Source organism: Notothenia rossii (assembly GCF_949606895.1).
Source record: "Notothenia rossii genome assembly, chromosome: 7".
Lineage (NCBI taxonomy): Eukaryota > Metazoa > Chordata > Actinopteri > Perciformes > Nototheniidae > Notothenia > Notothenia rossii.
In genome coordinates this window covers 38,900,359-38,919,742 of record NC_136905.1, presented here as the reverse complement: position 1 = coordinate 38,919,742, position 19,384 = coordinate 38,900,359, and positions in this window count along the sequence as shown.

Genomic DNA, 19,384 nt, shown 5'->3' with positions numbered 1-19,384 from the left:
TCGCTAGCTAGATTCTATTAATTTCCCCCTCAGGATGAACTTCCATAACTATAGTGTTTCTTTATCTTACCATTCAGCACCATCGTCAGATCGAGGCTGCGTAATCCTTAGAATTCTATTAGGTTTTATTTTTTATTTAATTTTTTATTTTGACCGAAACACTAAGCGGGACATCTTATTTACATATTACATATTTACAGCGTCAGTGCTTCCAGGAGAACAAACCAGTGATGGCGAAACTAATATTAGCATATTAGCATTTGGGACCTGCATTTCGTTGTTGGCTGACATATATGCACTATAGTTATTATATAATTTATGTAAAGGTGGCCCTGAAAAACAGAAACAAAACAAAAGTGATTTAGTATTTGGTTAGATTCGCAAAATAACCACAACTTTAAGAGATGTTCCTGTTTTGTTCTACGACATAAACTACGTGGATTTTTTTGGTGGTGGTGTTTTGACCTTCAGCTGTAAAATGTATCCTGTTTGATGTGTATCCTGTATGATGTGGTGTTTCCCTTGTGCAGCATGTATCCACAGTGCACATCCTGACCCTGTGTAGATTTGCATGTTTGGCTGGATCTCAGCCCTGCATGTTCCGGAGCTGGAGAACTCATAAACTGCTGCTCACAGGGAGGTCAAGCTTTGTGCCTTTTCTTGTTCCAGCTCTAACCTCCACACACAAATGCATGTTTTCACAGTTTTTCCTTTAACAATATTTTTCCCTCTGATATGATTCGGGTCTGGCCCCCTGTCGCTATTAAGACCCTATAAAGCAGCGCCGCTGCTGCCAGTTTGGCACGCCATATCCCCCTGGAACCAAAGCCTGAGCGCTGCAGCTCCGGCTGCCGCCATGCTCACTTGTGAAATGCATGATTATGCAAACCAGGCTGTTTACCTTGGATTACAATCAATATCGAGGTGCCCTGTGAGATTAGTATTAAAGCGAGCGGCAGCAGTCGGCTCTGCCCTGTGAAGTGGGCAGCGGCTGTGTGCAACCGCAAGCAGGACTGTGAGTGCCAGATAAAAGATGAATTATAGATATCAAGCCCCAGGGCTAAATGTGGAGGTGGGTGGGGAGGGGTGGTGTGTGGAGGCTGGGGGAGGCAGTTCACGTCTTGAGTAATGACTCTCAGTGGTAGTGCTCAGAAAGGTTAAAAGGTGGGCATATGTGTAGAAAGCTGATAAATTACAGGTTGTATTTTGTGGGTGAGAGGGAGAGATGCAGGCGCATGGCTCACTTATAATGCTCGGAATTATAAAAACTGGTTTAAGAGACTGTTAAAGAGGTGTCAGGGACAAGGATTTTCTCCGGTACAGAATTACAATTTGAGGTTGCTCAACTTCAAACACATTGCAATACCTCCAGAGAGTGACGGCATGTAATTCCAACTCTGTGTTAGATGTGTGGGCTCCAACTCTGAGGCTGCAGCTGTGAAAAAGTTGTTAAATGTATACCAGCTATTAGAATGACATGAGTTTCACTGAGCGCTGCTCAGGATGGTGCAGCTGATTCCCAGGTGAGCACCACAACTCCTTTATGAATCTTTGATTTCTCAGCAGCCAAGAGACACACATTTAGTCAAATGTGTGAGCAAGCCTCAGAATAGTTATGATTGCAGTATTACTTTCAGGTGATAATACAACTGTTGCTTGATGTTAATAATGATGTTCTTCTTCTGATCTTTTTACTTTAATAATGTGCGTTTCCTTGGAAGGGCTATTATTAATAAGCACAGGTTTATCTTTATTTACAAATGAACCCATGCTGGCCTATAAAAGGTTTTTTTGTTACAGGATGTATAACATTAGAACTCAATTAATATCTAAAAAAATACACTTTCTTCAAATAGGGTTGCTAAAATCCTGACAGATTAAGTATCCCATTTTCTGTAATTAAATCCAAAAATGCTTGGAAATCAAATGAAGGCAGCATAAACAATTTGATCCATATGATCAAATATATATAAACCTGCAGCATAATCAGCTCCTGGTGATTTTTCTGGCAAATCTGCGATTGTTGATATTTTTAATTCCAAATTGTAATATGTATAAAGATGTGGCCAACTGCAGTTCTGCTCTTTACCCATGCATATCTGTGTTTAGAAAAAAGAATGAACAAAGCTAATGGCAGTATCATAGAGAACAATAGTAAACTATAAGGAAACAAACAAAGTAAACACTGCACAAGAGGATGGAGAATCCAAATGTGAAGCTGTGTTTGTCAAAAAGTGACATTACCAGGGTCATAATCTACATCACAATGCCCACAGGAGTGTGGAGTAGGAACTCACAAAATAACCACAGTCCTCAGATATAAATAGGGCATTGCTGGAGCTCTGACTGTAGATAGATAATAATATGCAATGATTACACATGCACTGCAGCCCGAGCTGCTGCAGGATTCATGTGTCTCACATGAGCAGCAACTCTCATTACTGCTCCACTTCCCACTACGTGAGGGAGACAGAGGGATGATTGTGTGTGTGTGTGTGCGCGTGCGTGTGCGTGTGCGTGTGTGTGTGTGTGTGTGTGTGTGTGTGTGTGTGTGTGTGTGTGTGTGTGTGTGTGTGTGTGTGTGTGTGTGTGTGTGTGTGTGTGTGTGTGTGTGTGTGTGTGTGTGTGTGTGTGTGTGTGTGAGTGAGGCTGGGAGATGTTCCAGCGGTGAGGAAAGAGCTCAGACTTCAAAGGTGTGTCAGGGCACGCAGCGTTGCGGCTGGATGCCAGCTCTCTTTGGCCATGTACATTTCATGACAAGAATCTATCTAGTTATCAATCTAGCTTTTTGCACATGCATCAGTTTCTGCACTAGCATACCATTTTCTAAGGGTTTGTTGTACAAAAACACTAAGGTGCATTACACCCATGTGCATTCACACATCGCATGCCCTCTGAGGTCTTCCCGTGTGTGTATCGTGTTTCTTTTTAGCTTGCCAGCTGTCAAATGCGAGCCAAAGATTCAGTACACCTCTTTATTTTACCCCCCCCCCCCCCCCCGCGCAGCTCTCTCACACTGCTGGCCCAGTGTCTTCCTCTCCAGCTCTCTGAACCCAGATCCCCTCTCTGGGGCTGGGCTGTCAAGGTGAACTGAGCCCGGCTCCACTTCTCTCTGCCTGAAGAAGCTGGAAGTTCCCTGAACACGGAAAGCAGGGTTAGAAAGGCTGAAAAATGATTTCAAAAGCACCTTGGGTATAAGTAAATAAATAAATAAAGATGATGTATAAGTAGCATAAATAAGAGACTACCACTCCTAACCTACATGTTTTCTCCCTCTTTATTCTCTTAATTACAGGTCTTGGCTAGGTTAGGAGAAATAAGTTAGAATACGCAGGAATGTTATTAGTTGGTTTGTCAGTGGTATATTACAGTTCTGGGACAAGTTTTATGAAACGTTTATTTTCAAGATTTTAAGTTCATTGGATTTCTCTGTGGAGAGTCCACATGTTTCAAAACAACAAAGTTACTGTTGAAAATAATATAAGTCCAATAGGTGGCATATGCCCTCCAGCTGAGGAAGATACCAAATTGTTGATTGGAGAGGTTAAATGGAGAAAAACGAGTATGACAGTTATGTCAAATACCAACCCAGTCTCACGACATTTCGTGTTATAGTCACAAAATTAATTTAATCTATTGATTCGTGTTCACCAACACGATTTCCCCCTTTTTTTCGTGTCACACAGAACGATTTTAAAAGCAATTATTTCTATTGGTAGTATGTTTAGTGCCATGCACCACGTCTTTTTGTCCGGTCGGGTCAAGACCGTAAGCTGTGTGGTTCATAAAAACATTTTCTTACTCAATATCAAGCCACGATTATTGTTTTTATTTTAAATCGTATAATGTCTGACTTTTTTTGCCATCCACAAGGAAAATAAATGGGGCTCAGAGCCTCAGAATACTGAAATCTGTATTTTTTAAATACTTTTTTCCTTTTAATTTGTTATTATTTACATTGCTTTTAAAAACGTTCTGTGTGACGCGAAGAAAATGGGGATCAATTGATTAATTTTGGGACTATAACACGAAATGCCGTGAGACTGGGTTGCAAATACAAGCCTTCCCTAACCTAAGCCTCACCCGCCGCCTATCCAACCCAGTCTCATGACATTTCGTGTTCACCAACACGAGTTTTAATCTATTGATTCGTGTTCACCAACACGATTTTCAAAGCAATGTATTTCTACTGGTAATGTGTTTCGTGCCTGCACCACGTCTTTTTCTCCGGTCGGGTCGTGGAAGACCGGAAGCTGTGTGGTTCATAAAAACATGTTCTTACTCAATATCAAGCCACAATTATTGCTTTTATTTTAAATCGTATAATTTCGGACTTTTGTTTCCGTCTGTGAGGAAAATAAATGGGGCTCAGAGCCTCAGAATACTGAAATCTGTATTTTTAAATCTTTTTTTCCTTCTAATTTGTTATTCTTTTCAAAATAACACACTGTTATTTACTCAGCAATAACACACAATTATCCTTGCTTTTATTTATTGGTTTAATTCCATAATCTCGGGCTTTGTTGGCGTCCTTCAGGAACTGAATTTCAAAATAAAAATAACGGGAAACAGACGTAGGCATTTCGAGCGCTTACCCAAGATCCTCAGCTATGGTTTAAGCTCGCTGATTGGATGTTTTAACCGCAATGCATGCTGGGATTTGGTGTTTATATGATATGAAATCCGGAAAACATTTTTAAAAGAATAAAATAATACTTAATTCCGAGTGTTCTTGCTTTTCTCTTTGAAAGTCATCACATAACGGCCTTTTAATACACGGTCCGGCTGCATTACATATTACAGATCTGCCGTAGTTCTTTATTTATAGAGCCCTGATGAGAAGACCTTTGGAAAAACTGGAAGAAATGCCGCCGAAACTGAATACTTAACGTGGATCATAAATATATCAACAATTAAACAACATCTTCAATTTCTCTTCACACAATACGTCTCCTTGCAGTGTCAACCTTAATTCGGCTGACTTTTATATTTGATCTAATTCGTAGATAGGTTATATTTACACCATAACGGTGCACAGCTGATATAAAAGGACTTTGATTTTCTTTGAATATAAGAATGTAAATACTGAGTCTGAAATAGTATAGCAATATGCTATAAAATTATGTGAAAGCATGAATAAAACTACACATCTTCAGATGTTGTACATAGATAAGTTTCCTACACTAATAATACAAAGTTGGTATAGCTGTGTGTACCTTGTGTGCACCGCCTAGTGGTTAAAGCACGTTATTGAATTATTGTTTTTATGTGTTATATTTGATTAAAAAAATATTAAGAGTACATACTTTCATAGGGGGAAAGTAGAAGGTCTGTGATAGAAATATAGAATATAAAAAATCCAGAAGATACTGTAAGTGATCTCTACAATAAAACAGTTTAGTGCCAGATGTACAAAGATATTAATAGGAGGATGTGCAAAACAGAAAAACGAATTAACCTTTATTTAAACATTAAATAATACTTTAGATTAAGGTCCTCTTTTAAATAAGAAAAAAACTTTGGGGGTATCTACAGATAAATATTAAGCCTGACAAAGTACTTAACGTCTAATATATTGCTTTCCTGCAATGTTAACTATGTTGAAGCACTTATTTTAACTGATATTATACATATGAATTATACTCTTATGTATGTAGATAGTATAAGAAATGTGCAGAATATGACAGTTTAATGGTGGAGGTACAAACCCATGTTGATAGATGTCTTGTAATGTGCTGTTGAGGAACCTGTGACCCAAGATTTGCATTCATTGCATACACCGTAGTTTTGTATATTATATGTCAATAACCTTTGAAAATCTTGAAATCTTGAAAGGGATGTGCAAAATAGCCATTATACAGTCTTTAATTAACTATTAGTAGCGAATAACGAGTAATGAATATACTTTATTACTCGTTTCCATTCATGTCAATTGCAGATAAATGTTTAGTCTTCTCAAGCACCAACTATCAAATATCTCTCCTGATTGTTGGCACTTGGCAATCAGGTTAACCTCTGAATTGTGGAGTAGAATTACAAAGTAACAATGAGCTGTCATGTGGGTATATATTAATGCTGCGCATTATGGACACAAGCGATTTTGACCCATTTATTAATTTTATGTTTTACATTTGATAATGCCAATGTGTTTAATACTGGCAACTTCTAATTGTGGGAAAAACGAAAAAGTTCAGTAGAGACGTCCCATGGAACATTTTGCGAAACACAATAGCCAGCATGTGTAGTTCTGGGGGGGGCGTTCGATTCCAGTTTTGGATAGTCTGGCGTGGTTTTGTTCCATTTCAAACAGCTGTTTGACGCTCAGCGTAACCTTGGCGCACTGCCACTCCAACATCCAATCCCAGCGCTTGAAGATTAATCACGGGGACTGTAGTCCAAAACGATAGCTGGGGATTATGGATAGTGTAGTGTCTTCGGCCATCCTAAACTCCTAGAGGCCTACGTCTGTTTCCGGTTAACTTTATTTTGAAATTCAGTTCCTGACGGACACCAAAAAAGCCAGACATTATGGAATTAAACCAATAAATAAAAGCAAGGATAATTGTGTGTTATTGGTGAGTAAATAACAGTGTGTTATTTTGAAAACAATAACAAATTAGAAGGAAAAAAAGATTTAAAAATACAGATTTCAGTATTCTGAGGCTCTGAGCCCCATTTATTTTCCTCACAGACGGCAACAAAAGTCCAAAATTATACGATTTAAAATAAAAGCAATAATTTTGGCTTGATATTCAGTAAGAACATGTTTTTATGAACCACACAGCTTCCGGTCTTCCACGACCCGACCCGACCCTACCTCACAGACCTGCTGCACCACCCACACCCCTTCCCGCTGCCTCCGCTCATCAGAAGCCAACCTCCTATCCATCCCCACCCGCACCAATCACTGGACCTGGGGGGACAGAGCCTTCTCCGTCGCTGCCCCCTCCCTCTGGAACTCACTCCCACAACCCATCAGAGACTGCACCGACCTCACCACCTTCAAAACACTCACAAAAACTCACCTCTTCAATCTGGCTTTTCATGTGTGATTGTTTTTGTATTATTTGACTTTAACTTTAACTATATATTTATTTGTTGTTCCTTTCTTCTCTTTTCTTTCTTTCTTCACTATTATCTGTGAAGCGTCTTTGAGCACCTGTAAAAGCGCTAACAAATTAAATCTATTATTATTATTATTATTATTATTTGGCTGTTTATTTACATTAATGCGTATGTTGCTGTTTATTGTGCATCCACTGAAAAACTTTCCAGCATCAGTAGCATGGCTTACGTGGTCCCTTGTATAGGTTGAGGTTGTTCGAGGCTGTTGCTTGGCGTGGCGAGAATATTGCTCCACTTTCTCCGGTCCCCGAGATTGGGCTTCCAGTAGCTCTGGAGAGAGCTTTCGCACCTGTGGCCACTAACGGTCATAATTGCTCTGCTTTGTTTCAAGACCCGCATCAGAAAGCTTTTGAATGGTGGTACTTTTCCAGTTGGTCTACCTGCTCTTCACGTAGCTCTGCATGTAGTAGTTTAGGTGCTTTTTTTTCTGGAGATAGCACTGCTCAATCCACTCCTCCATACTATAGTAAGACCCCCCCTGAGGTCGAAGTTAATCTTAAATGTTTCCATTTTATGCTTTGTAAGTTTGTTTCGTAACGGAAGAAATTTAAATATATTTATAACACTGACAAGTCAAATCAAGCAATCTGATTGGTCGATAGCGTTTTTGCGGACCTCTTTGATTACAGATTTGAAAACATCGTTGCTTGCTTTAAAAGTAGCACAATTCATTATGTTAAACCTTCAAAAGTATTTAGATATCCCTGCCCTAATGCCAAAGGAACTGCACACTGAATATGTTTTGCCGTTTGATGTCTATGTCTGGACCGCTGCGTCAAAAAGGAGGGCTTCTGCCCGTTACTTCTCCGCTACTTCTCCGCTGCTTTCTTGTTCCAGTATGAACGGTATACGTTCATACTGTCTGAGTTTTTCTCAGACGCGGAGGGATACTGACTTGTTGTGAAAAGTAACTTACAATTCTACCCGTGGTATACGCTCAGTATATCACGGCTAAGAACCAATCAGATTGCTTGATTTGACTTGTCCGTTTTATAATGTAATTTATAAAACGGACAAGTCAAATTTTCAAAGGGGTTGTCGACCCTCCGCTTCGCGTCGGGCCAAACCACGCCCCTTAGCTGTGATATAATGAGCATATACCACGGCCTGTCGTGAGCTATTGCTTAAATATATGCTTTTCAGCATAAAATATTAATTAAAGTGAAGTACAGTGCATATATCCCTTATATCCCTTCACAGAAAGTATGCTTTTAAAAAAGGTTTAATGAGATGATGGAATCAAAGCTGAACTGTGTAACATAAAAAGGCACTCATGCTCAGGGGGGTCTGGGGGAGATTTTTAGAAATACTATCATATAAACTACGCATACTGGGAGAAGAAAAATAAATAAATCTATTACTACCCGACATATTAATAATATTTTATGCCATTTTTTGTTTTTCACTTTGTTCTGACAGCTTGCTGCTCCTCACAGAGAGAAGAGCAAAGAGGAGATAGTCTGTGTGAATTACTTTAAATTGTGGGTAAGGGTAGATAGCTCCCATTGTTCTGTGACCTGTCAATCATCAAAGCGGGGGTAATATCTCATTACGTGTTCATTTTTATCTGAAGTTGTACCGATGGATGTATAAAGAATAGTTCTACCGCAAAGTTATTCTCCGTGGGGACTTCCGGCAACAATCTTAATTCTGATTGGCCAGAAGACTAGAAAAAACATCAGCAAAGATGTTCTATTGAGAAGATGATCACTACGTGACAGAAGTTTTCAAAACTGTTTATGGTATCCGGTACTTCCAGTCCAACGCCTACTCCATGCACAGCGTTAGAAAATCAGACCTTCAAAATTAAAGTTTGACTGCGACCCACTCGAAACGGGTCCGCGACCCGCTTTGGGTCGCGACCCACCAGTTGAGATCCACTGTTCTAGAGAACACTTGGTATTACAAGACAGTCCGCTAGCATGATCAAATCAGTAGATCTCTGCAGCACAATACATAGACATCTCTGACTAAACTTATTATAATAATATATCATATTGTGACTCACATTGTGACTCACATTTTAAACATTCTAATTTTGAAACGCTGTCTTACACATTATCACAGTGTATTTTTAAGAAGATCTTCTTGAAAAGTAAGCACTCCAGCTAGTTTACAGAGTGAGCTGCAGATATAGTCAGTTCACTCTCAATTCCATGTTTTATTGTGGGTAGTTGTCATTACTGCTAGTCAATGCAACCTCTGCAAAATGCTATTATCCTTCATATTTTCATACAGTAGGCTACACACAGACCTGGAGAGTTGGACCTTACTGGGAAATGTGAGATATATGTTTACATTTATAGCACTACTCCCCATTTAAGAGACCTAGATAAAACAGACTGACAGAACCAATATTACCTTTCTTTCACGCCATTGCTTCACATGCAAAAAAAACAATGACATTTATGCTCTTCAATCTGGGATTTCTCTAGCTCAGACGACCCTGCATGTGCACACCACAAGACCACTCACATTTAAAACATTAATATAACTGTGTTTTGTTTAAGATTGTGTAAAACTACAAGGTAAAATTTGAGGCCAAATATGTATTCCTAACCAATGTATGAAAGGGCCAAAAATCCCCCCAATTGTAATCTAGATACCATCAGATACCCGTACACAGTAATGATCTCACTTTAAATAGCTCAGTTTAGCATGAGACTACATTAGTGTTAGTAACTGTGGTCATGCTTGTCCAAAGAGCAAAAGCAAAGCAACAGCAGATGCTATGGATGTTTACCAAAATCCATAGCTGATGGCTGTATGGAATAAACATTGGCTTATATCACCTCAGCACAAGTCATTATTTCCAGGTATAACAGCATAAGTATGTCCGTCAAAGATTAAAGTTTATAAACCAGCTTAGAAATCATGTCTTGATAACGTTTTCCTTCAGTAAAAAAACGACCCCTTGTTTGCCTGAGTAATAATAATAATAATAGATTTAATTTGTTAGCGCTTTTACAGGTGCTCAAAGACGCTTTACAGATAATAGTGAAGAAAGAAAGAAAAGAGAAGAAAGGAACAACAAATAAATATATAGTTAAAGTTAAAGTCAAATAATACAAAAACAATCACACATGAAAAGCCAGATTGAAGAGGTGAGTTTTTGTGAGTTTTTTGAAGGTGGTGAGGTCGGTGCAGTCTCTGATGGGTTGTGGGAGTGAGTTCCAGAGGGAGGGGGCAGCGACGGAGAAGGCTCTGTCCCCCCAGGTCCAGTGATTGGTGCGGTTGGGGATGGATAGGAGGTTGGCTTCTGATGAGCGGAGGCAGCGGGAAGGGGTGTGGTGGTGCAGCAGGTCTGTGAGGTAGGGGGGGGGGGGGGGCTGGTTGTTGAGGGCTTTGTAAGTTATGAGGAGGACTTTGAAGTGGATTCTTTGACGGACGGGGAGCCAGTGGAGGTTCTGGAGGATGGGAGTGATGTGGTCTCGGGAGCGGGTGTGGGTGAGGAGGCGGGCAGCAGAGTTCTGGATATGTTGGAGTTTATTGAGCAGGTTGGATGGTATGCCATAGAGCAGTGGTCGCCAACCAGTCGATCGCGATCGACCGGTCGATCGCGAGTGTGGTGCGGGTAGATCGCGGACCGTTAAAAAAAAAAGTAACAAAAGAAAGAAAAATTAAATTAAAATAATTATGTTTGAAAAATACGTTTTTAGATGTAAACCTATCATCCACCACCCCGTTAGCAGGTGCCACTTGATTGACGTATATTTGAGACACCTCAATAATATAATACATTAACCGTGCTTTACGTGAACCTCATCATGACACAAGAGACAACGGCAGGACTGTAATTTCCCGTGTTCACTGAACGCAACAGAGGCAAGACACCACACCAATCAGAGAGTTGCATGGAAATACACGTGTGCTTGTGTCATTCAAGCTCGGCTCTGTGTGTGTGTGGCAATAGCGCATTTAGTGTGATAGAGAGAGGGAGAGAGGGACGGAGAGAGAGGGACCGGTGCTAGCGGGGACCGTGATGTTAGCATCTGGTTAGCTAGCTGCACTAACTAACTAACGGACATAAGGAGCTGTTTCCACAACAAGCTGGAGGAGAGTCCTCTCCTGTCAGACTGAGGGGCTCAGGTGAGCTAAAGGACTCTGAGTGTTTAGAACGGTTTTGTCACAAATTATTCAAAAGATTATTTCCGCGGCAACCTTCATATGATCATTTATAGTTATACAAACAATAAGAGAATAAATGAAAAACAGGTATGAAATAGCCTACTATACAGTATGTCAGTAAAACAAGAATACAGTTTAAAAGGGGAGTGATTTGTAAAATATCCATAAAGAAAAAGAAAATCTGTTTACAGTTCTGTTTCATATGGGTGCTGAGAGAGGTATCCATAGAACTCTTCATGTTGCTCTCAAAGTGCACCAGATTGATGCTTTCAACTTCAATATTAAAAAAAAAATCTTCCCGGGGGAGCATCCCCCCGGACCCCCCTAGAGGAGGTGAGGACCTCCCTAGAGGAGGTGAGATCCACCCCCCAATAATATTTTACCCCTGCCTATATGCCGTGAGCTGATTATGGAGCCTTCATTGTAACATTAATTCAGATGCAATTAGCCTATATAAAAGGCCTCAAATTGGAAGCATTGTCTGGGCCGTCTTTTTCCCTCAATTCTGCAATAGGTAGATCTCGCCTTTCACCTAGACCGAGGTCTGTGATCTTGGGCTTAAAAAGGTTGGTGACCACTGCCATAGAGGATGCTATTGCAGTAGTCGAGTCGTGAAGTGATGAATGCATGAATCAGGATTTCAGCAGCAGAGGAGGAGAGTGATGGGCGGAGACGGGCAATGTTTTTGAGGTGGAAAAAGGCGGTCCTGGTGATATGATTTATGTGGTGGTCGAATTTGAGCTGACTGTCGAAAATGACTCCGAGGTTGCGGATGTGAGGGGGGGAGAGATAGAGAGATAGAGTGTGGCTGTCAATGGTGAAGTTGAAATTCTGGATGTCTTTGATACGGGATGGGAGGCCGATGATGATGATGTCTGATTTGGCACTGTTCAGTTGGAGATAGTTTGTTTGCATCCATGCTTTTATTTCTGAGAGACAGTTGGTGAGAGTGGAGTGTGTTGTGGGGTTGATGGTCACAGCTAAGGGGGTTGTCGACCCTCCGCTTCGCGTCGGGCCGAACCACGCCCCTTAGCTGTGATATAATGAGCATATACCATGGCCTGTCGTGAGCTATTGCTTAAGTACGATATTTCTGTTGAATAGATTTGAGTGTTTCAAATTGTCAGGTTGCGATTTGTTGACAAAGGAAAAAAGTGGGTCCAGAGGCTTGACCAGTTGAGAACCACTGCTCTAGAGGTGATAGTAAGTCATTCTGGAAACAGTCCGTTTCTGATTGATACTGATAACTGGAATTAAGGAGGGTGGGGCTAAGAGGCGGGCAGCATTTAGTTTCTGCCACTTTGAAATCAGTCCAATAAAAACATTGTAAAAATATAAAAGAACTGTTCAGCCCACAAATGTAAACTTGAGTCAATTAGTCTTTTAAAAATGTTTGTTTAGGTCATAGACTGTATATATAAATGGACGTAGGGTCCGTGACGTCACCCATAGGATTCTGCAGAGTTGCCGAGAAGCCCTTAGTAGGCGGAGTCGGCCACTAACGGCTCGACAGTGACGTCAGAGTTCAACTCCCGCCTGCTCCAAATAAGGGCAAAGAGGCGGAGCCTAGGCGGGACCTGCTGCCACCGAGCTGAAAGTTCCAGAGCTAGCTGAAGCTACCAAGGTAAGCTAACATGCTCCCCATCGGCACACTGCCGTGGTATTTTACGTTTCTAAGGTAAGCGGACATGAAACTATTCAGCAAAACTATAAATAACAATCTAAGTTATTGAGTTTTTAGCATAATACTTCAGAATCTTAAAATCCCTTAACGTTTGTATGCAATTGTGCTAAATTCAACACTGGAATCCAGCAAATATGAATATGTTTGCATGACATTAGTTATTTATATTTTGATATCACTTAATTATACGTTTAATACATTTAAGTCAAGCTAAGGTACATGTGATGGTAGCTAGTTAGTGCTCTTGCCTGTGAGGCCTCCTCCAAACAGCATAATAACCAGACTGTATCATTAAAACTAAGTACCAGTTCTAGGTCCTTGACTTTAGACAAACAATTCAAAAGATAACATGTATTTAAAGACCAATCTTTATTTGAATGTGCCTCTTAACCTGATATATTAGTTATACAGTAATAGTATTGACAATCTAAAAAAACTGAGCAACTCAACTGTCAACTTTATGTTTCTTATTGTCTAAAGCATTTGTTATTTTCATTTTCCCCCTCTCATATTCAGTGTGGACGGATTGAGACAGCGTGGTGTCCAGAAAGTTGCAGAGACTTCAGGGAGAAACCTTTGTGTGATGGACGTCCTGTCTGTTGGTTTGGAGAGGACTGAGGGTCTTTCCTCTGCGAGGGGGACTGGGGGGAGGGACTGATTGAGGAGCCCATGCCGGGCAAAGCTGATACCAAGTGCACAGGCCTAGTCCGTCACTTTATTTGACTAAATGTGTTTACTTATACATTTAATAGGTTTACACCTTCTGTCCATATGTGCGTTTAATTTAAAACATTTGATTAACTTTTGGTTCACATTTCAATAAATTGTATTTGCACTCCTTTTGTCCATTATTCTTACTGAAAATGTTAGATTACACATTCACATCTGACTGAAGATTGGCCCTATTTATTTGTGACGTTGCAAACTCTGCGGTACAAGGCACAAGTGATGTGAAGCTCATTAAGCGAGGCAAATAGAAATAATCAGCTGATGGAATGTAGATGTGGAAATAGGTGCATTCGATCAGCTGACTGTTTTTACAATAAAAGTAGTTTCTTAGTGTACTGGTCTTAAAATCTCATAGCATCAGCTTTTAATTTTCCTCTTGGATGTTCTTCTTGGCCCTCAGAGAAGGAGAAAATGTTGTGTCTTTCAGGCATGTCCTTTCCTAACAAAAATTACAGGAAACATAAAACATTATTGCAGAACAAGTGTGTTATTTATGAAAGCGGTGTGTTTGTGTGTTTAGGGGCTCTAGATATAATTATTTTGTAATTGTAATGTTTTTTTTTATATCAACAGTGAGCTATAAAGACATTTAGATTATGAATGAAAAGTATGAAGTTCATCAACATTGAAATATATGTTATTATCAAAATAATATTGAACTGTTATCAAAACGTAGTGCAACTGTAGAAGCTTGCTCTGTTGTCTCACTGAAAGAATAACTTTTACCACGTTTTTTTACAGACAATATTGAGAGATAAATAGTAGCAGTTCTCACTATGTGTTAAATATCTTTGCCTTTAATACATTAAATTAGAAAGCTGACAAAATCTTATTGCTTGTTAACATCTAAATGTAACTTTTTGCACAGAAAAAACCCTCAACTTCACTGGTGTGTAGGTGATCTAGTATTGTTTAATGGAATGTATATCAGTGTATTAAAGTCAATACTTTCTTGATTCTTTGTACAGTATGAAAAAAATAGTATTTGTACCTGTGCTGAAGTTCACTGCTGTGAGGAGTCCAGTTCTGTCTCTCACTCTCTGGTCCAGCCTGTCTGCATCACCTGGACACCTTAAACAAACAGATATATATGTAAAGTACCATGTGTACAAACAATATAACTGATTCTCTTCTGTTAAACATGTTGGATTGTGTATTGTCCGAGTCAGGGTCCTTTTTATTCTACTGTAACTTTGGAAGTTGTGTTACCAATGCTTACTGTTTATTTGATACCCATTTGGTAATGCAATTCATAAAAACAACAAGGTTTGGGTTTGTTGTTCAGATGACTGTGATGTTAACGTGTAAGCTCAATAATGAACTCCAGCTCAAACAACCATATTGTAATATATAAGTAATCATCTTGAAATATGACATTAATAATTGTAATATACACACATCTTGTTATGGGTTGATTTCACATACACTACTTCGACATTAGCTTGTCTACCTACTTGAGCATAGCCAATTTAAATTAACCTTAGCGATGCATACAGTTCCTACCTAAATAATAATAATCTCTCTAAATTACAAGGATGACCTTATTTTATCAACCTCAAACAGAAGCCGTTTGTTGTACAGTATTATCCCACTTAACACTTGTCTATTTCGTTTTAACCTTTATAAATATAGTCTATGATTTTAACTTGGAGGCTACTATTAGCATGGTTAGCACCGATGTAGCTACCACTCGCTTACGCGCTAACCCAAGCCGTAACATTAATTACTGTTGGAGATTTGGAGGATGTTGAAAACCAACCTCGTCTCCGCGTGTCGTTTGATAAGCTGGGTAAATTCGTGAAAAGGAAGGGATTAAGAAACACCAGAATACAAGTTAAACAATAATCTTGCTTTAATGATAAACAGTAACGATACAAATACAAAGAAATCACGAAGCACTCTGCAGAGTACTCCGGGCTCAGGTTCTACCACCGTGTGAGACAGGTCTCAGGAACGGCCGGTGAAAAACAAGAGCGCGAACCAAAGGAAAACACAGGCTTTCATACTAAAACACAGGAGGAGGTGTGTGCCTGCTTTCCCCCAAAGGTCATCTTATTGGGAGAGACCAACACATGGCCTGTCGCACCCAATCAGTGCGACACAGCAGAAGAAACCCGGAAACAAAAAGTCTCTTTCAGTTTGACGAAGACCAGACACCTTTTGGTGTCTGGTACGAACCTGCTCTAAACAACAAGTTTCCTTATCTTATTTCACATCTTGTAGCCAGCACACACACATCTCCTTTATGGCCCTTTGTCCCTGAGTCCATCTTCCCGCCTCAGGCTGCCACACACAAGTTAAAAGTATGTTTTAAGATATAGTTGTTATAGTTGGCTAAATATACGTAATACATGTTAATTACTTTCATATCAATAATAACGAGGAACACATTACCTATGCTCTTAAGCAGTATTAGAGATGCTTTTCAAATAGTCAAACTTCACACAGGCCTACCTATGGCCCTTCCATTTGTTTGAGCTATTGTTCACATCTTTACTTCAAATAAAAGGTTTCACATTGTATATTTCCAGCTTCCTTTACACATACTGTTATTATTAATACAAAGTAACCAACCACACATATCTATTGAAAACAAGTCGATTCCCCTGATAATTGACATGCTGAAACTCTTCGGAATGTGTCCCCTCCCCCAACTCTCTCGTCCCTGTCATAAAAAGCTGCTTCCATTTCATATAGAGTAATAAAAGATGTTTAAGCTAATTTCTCCACAATGTTTGTAGCCATTTAGTACCCACACATGAAAGAATAAGAACAGAGGTATAGTTGACCAGTAATCATGTAGCACTTATATTTACTGCAATGAAAACACACACACATCTGCTACAAGAATGTGTAACGCACACCCTTCTTTTACGAGGGAAACATTCCAGCGTATTGGCACTATCTCCAAATAAGGGTGTCCCCTGCTCCCCTCTCTCCAAACACAAGGACTTCACCTCAATATATTGGGGGAGGGAAAAGATACTTTGTCCCTTCTAATTTAACACACATGAATATATATAAGGTGACATAAAAAGGAATATACCAGATTGAACTTTCCTGCCATACCACGTTACTTTAATCCTTCAAATAATTCAAATAATCCTTCATTACGTAGCTGATTAAAATCATGAACACATAAATAAGTACTCAAATTTCACTTACCGCAAAACCGCATTCATGCACCGTCTGTTTCAACCGCAGAGCGACTCACAATAGTTCGATATATAAGCATGAAGAACAAACAAACACGGCCGGGGGCAAGTTGTGTTCCCTGGATGAGCTGAACAGGCAGAGTGCCTGTAGCTTCACAGAGCAGCTTGCAGAGAGACAAGAAGCTAACAGCAGCAGTCAGTTCACAGAGCCCTCACTCAATGTGACCACGCCCTAATTTATGCAAACACTTTAAGAACTAATATAAATAAAAGGGTCGTGTTAGAAAACAATTCACTCACAGATCCATTATCATGAAGGTGACTATATTCATAATAATATTTATTGCATCCATGGGTAGAAACATGTTTTTTTCTGCTGTAAAGTTGGGCATTTTAACATGGGGGTCTATGGAAATTGCTCCTTTCTGCAGTCAGTCCCTATCGGCCAATATATGAACTGCAGTGTGTGCCACTTCCGTATTGGCGTCCCGGCTCTTCAATAGAGTTTGCCGCTTGGTTTAGGTACATGCCTGAAACAAGCTAAGGAGATTAAAAGTGTTTTATTTTGAAACATAACATACATAATTACACGTGGCACACTTTTAGCTAATTGCAGAATACAATTAATTGAAATTACTAACAACTAACTACTTTTTTCCAAGAAAAATAGCTAATTAGCAATTGACTAATAATGCAATAATTTGCTTTGCAGAGTAGCATTTAGCTAGTAGCCTATTGGGTTCAAAGTTTACCAAACAACATTGACTATGTCAAGGGTATCATTTACCTATGCTGACGGCGAGCTTCTTACAAAATTATAATATGCATACTCCCCAATCACAGAGGTATAGCTTGAAATACAAGCAACATGTGCACATTTACACGGATGGTACAGAAATCCTAGCTCTCAACTGTATTAGGCTTCTGATGGGAGCCTTCAGAGAGACAGTGTTTGAGTGTGTGTTGCTTCACATTTCAGTATTAGCACCATATCCCAATGTTTGCTCATTAGCAGGGTGTTTGAGCACTCCCAGCCAGCACTCACACAAACAAAGTTGAAGGGGTTCCAAGAAGTGTGTAATTGCATGCAGAGCGAGGGACTGCGATGATCCTGTCAACATACTCCACTGAGTGTATGTGTGTAAGACATACCATTGACTCTCAAGATGTTAAAGATGTAGAAAAAGACTGTGTTCCTGCTCAACAAAGCTGTGGCCGGCCACTGTGACTGCTGGTGAATAAATAGTTGCTTCCACTGTGCTGCTGCGCTCACACACTGCAGCACAGTGTTCCCACTGTTTCATCCAGGAAACTGAACTGTAACAGCATTTGATAGCATGGACTCAAATCAGTACATCCAGTTAAACTCTGCAGTTAGACTGGGGAAACTGTAACGAGATTTGTGAATTGCCAGAAATGTCAAATTAGTGTCAAATGCGTTCTTCAAAGCCATATCTTGCAGTCTGCCCTGCTAATAATCTTTATTTGTGAAATAAAAAAATGCAAATAATGCACATTTTTATAGAAATGGTCTTGTTTGTTTACACTATAGCCAGTTAACAGAGTACACAAAGGATGTTACTTTATATGAGAAAAGAGAAAAGTATGAAAATAGGGCATGTTTGTCACGGTTTGTGAAACAAGCAGGACCCAAATGCAGATATAAACTGAAACTTCCTTTATTTCAAGGCTATGAGATATATATATGTACAATGACAAAACAGAACACTCACTGCAGAACTAGTCAAGGAACAAGACGAACCGACCAAGACAGACAGACAACCCAGAACTTAAATACACACAAGACTCAATCACACAACAAGACACAGGTGAGGAGGGAGGAGAAAACACAGGGGCCCAGGTGAACATAATCAGACAATTAGACACACCAGGGAAACTAATGACAAGACAATAACCCAAAGGAAAACATGACATGGAAAACGGCAAAAACACCCAAACTTACAAAACTATAAACGTGACATAACATGAGAATCGTGACAATGTTCTGTTGCAAAAGAAAATATCAACTCAAGGTCCACTTATCAAATAAATCGAGCTCTAGGCGATCACTTCAGCAAACATTGGGTTTGTTTGAGGCCAAGCTGAATAAAATGCCCCTTGAACACCAACGCGGTTCCATGGCCGGTTCGGAGCTAGAGCCTTATAAGCACAATTTTTTCCTGTTCACACCGCAGCGGAGCCAGCTCTTTTCCCCGAAAAACCTGTTCTTACCAAGCTCCAAAAAAATTGTCGGTCTAGAAGCAAGAACCGCATACGTCACGCTTACGTGGGAGGCGGGGGCAGCAACAGTTTATGGCGAGTACAGCAAATCAAAGTTGTAACAAGCAGTTTCGTTCAGCAAAGTAACCAGAACGCAACCACACACTTATAAAAAAACACACTTTATAAAGTCAGGCAACACTAACCAGGCTTCGTGTGATTCTGTTTATTTGTGCCTTACTTTGACCATCCATTCTCTGTTATTGATCATTGTGGAGAGCAGGCAGACGTTTTGTTTTAGCAGCTATCGGATGGAATCAATACATGGGCTGCACAGGTTGTC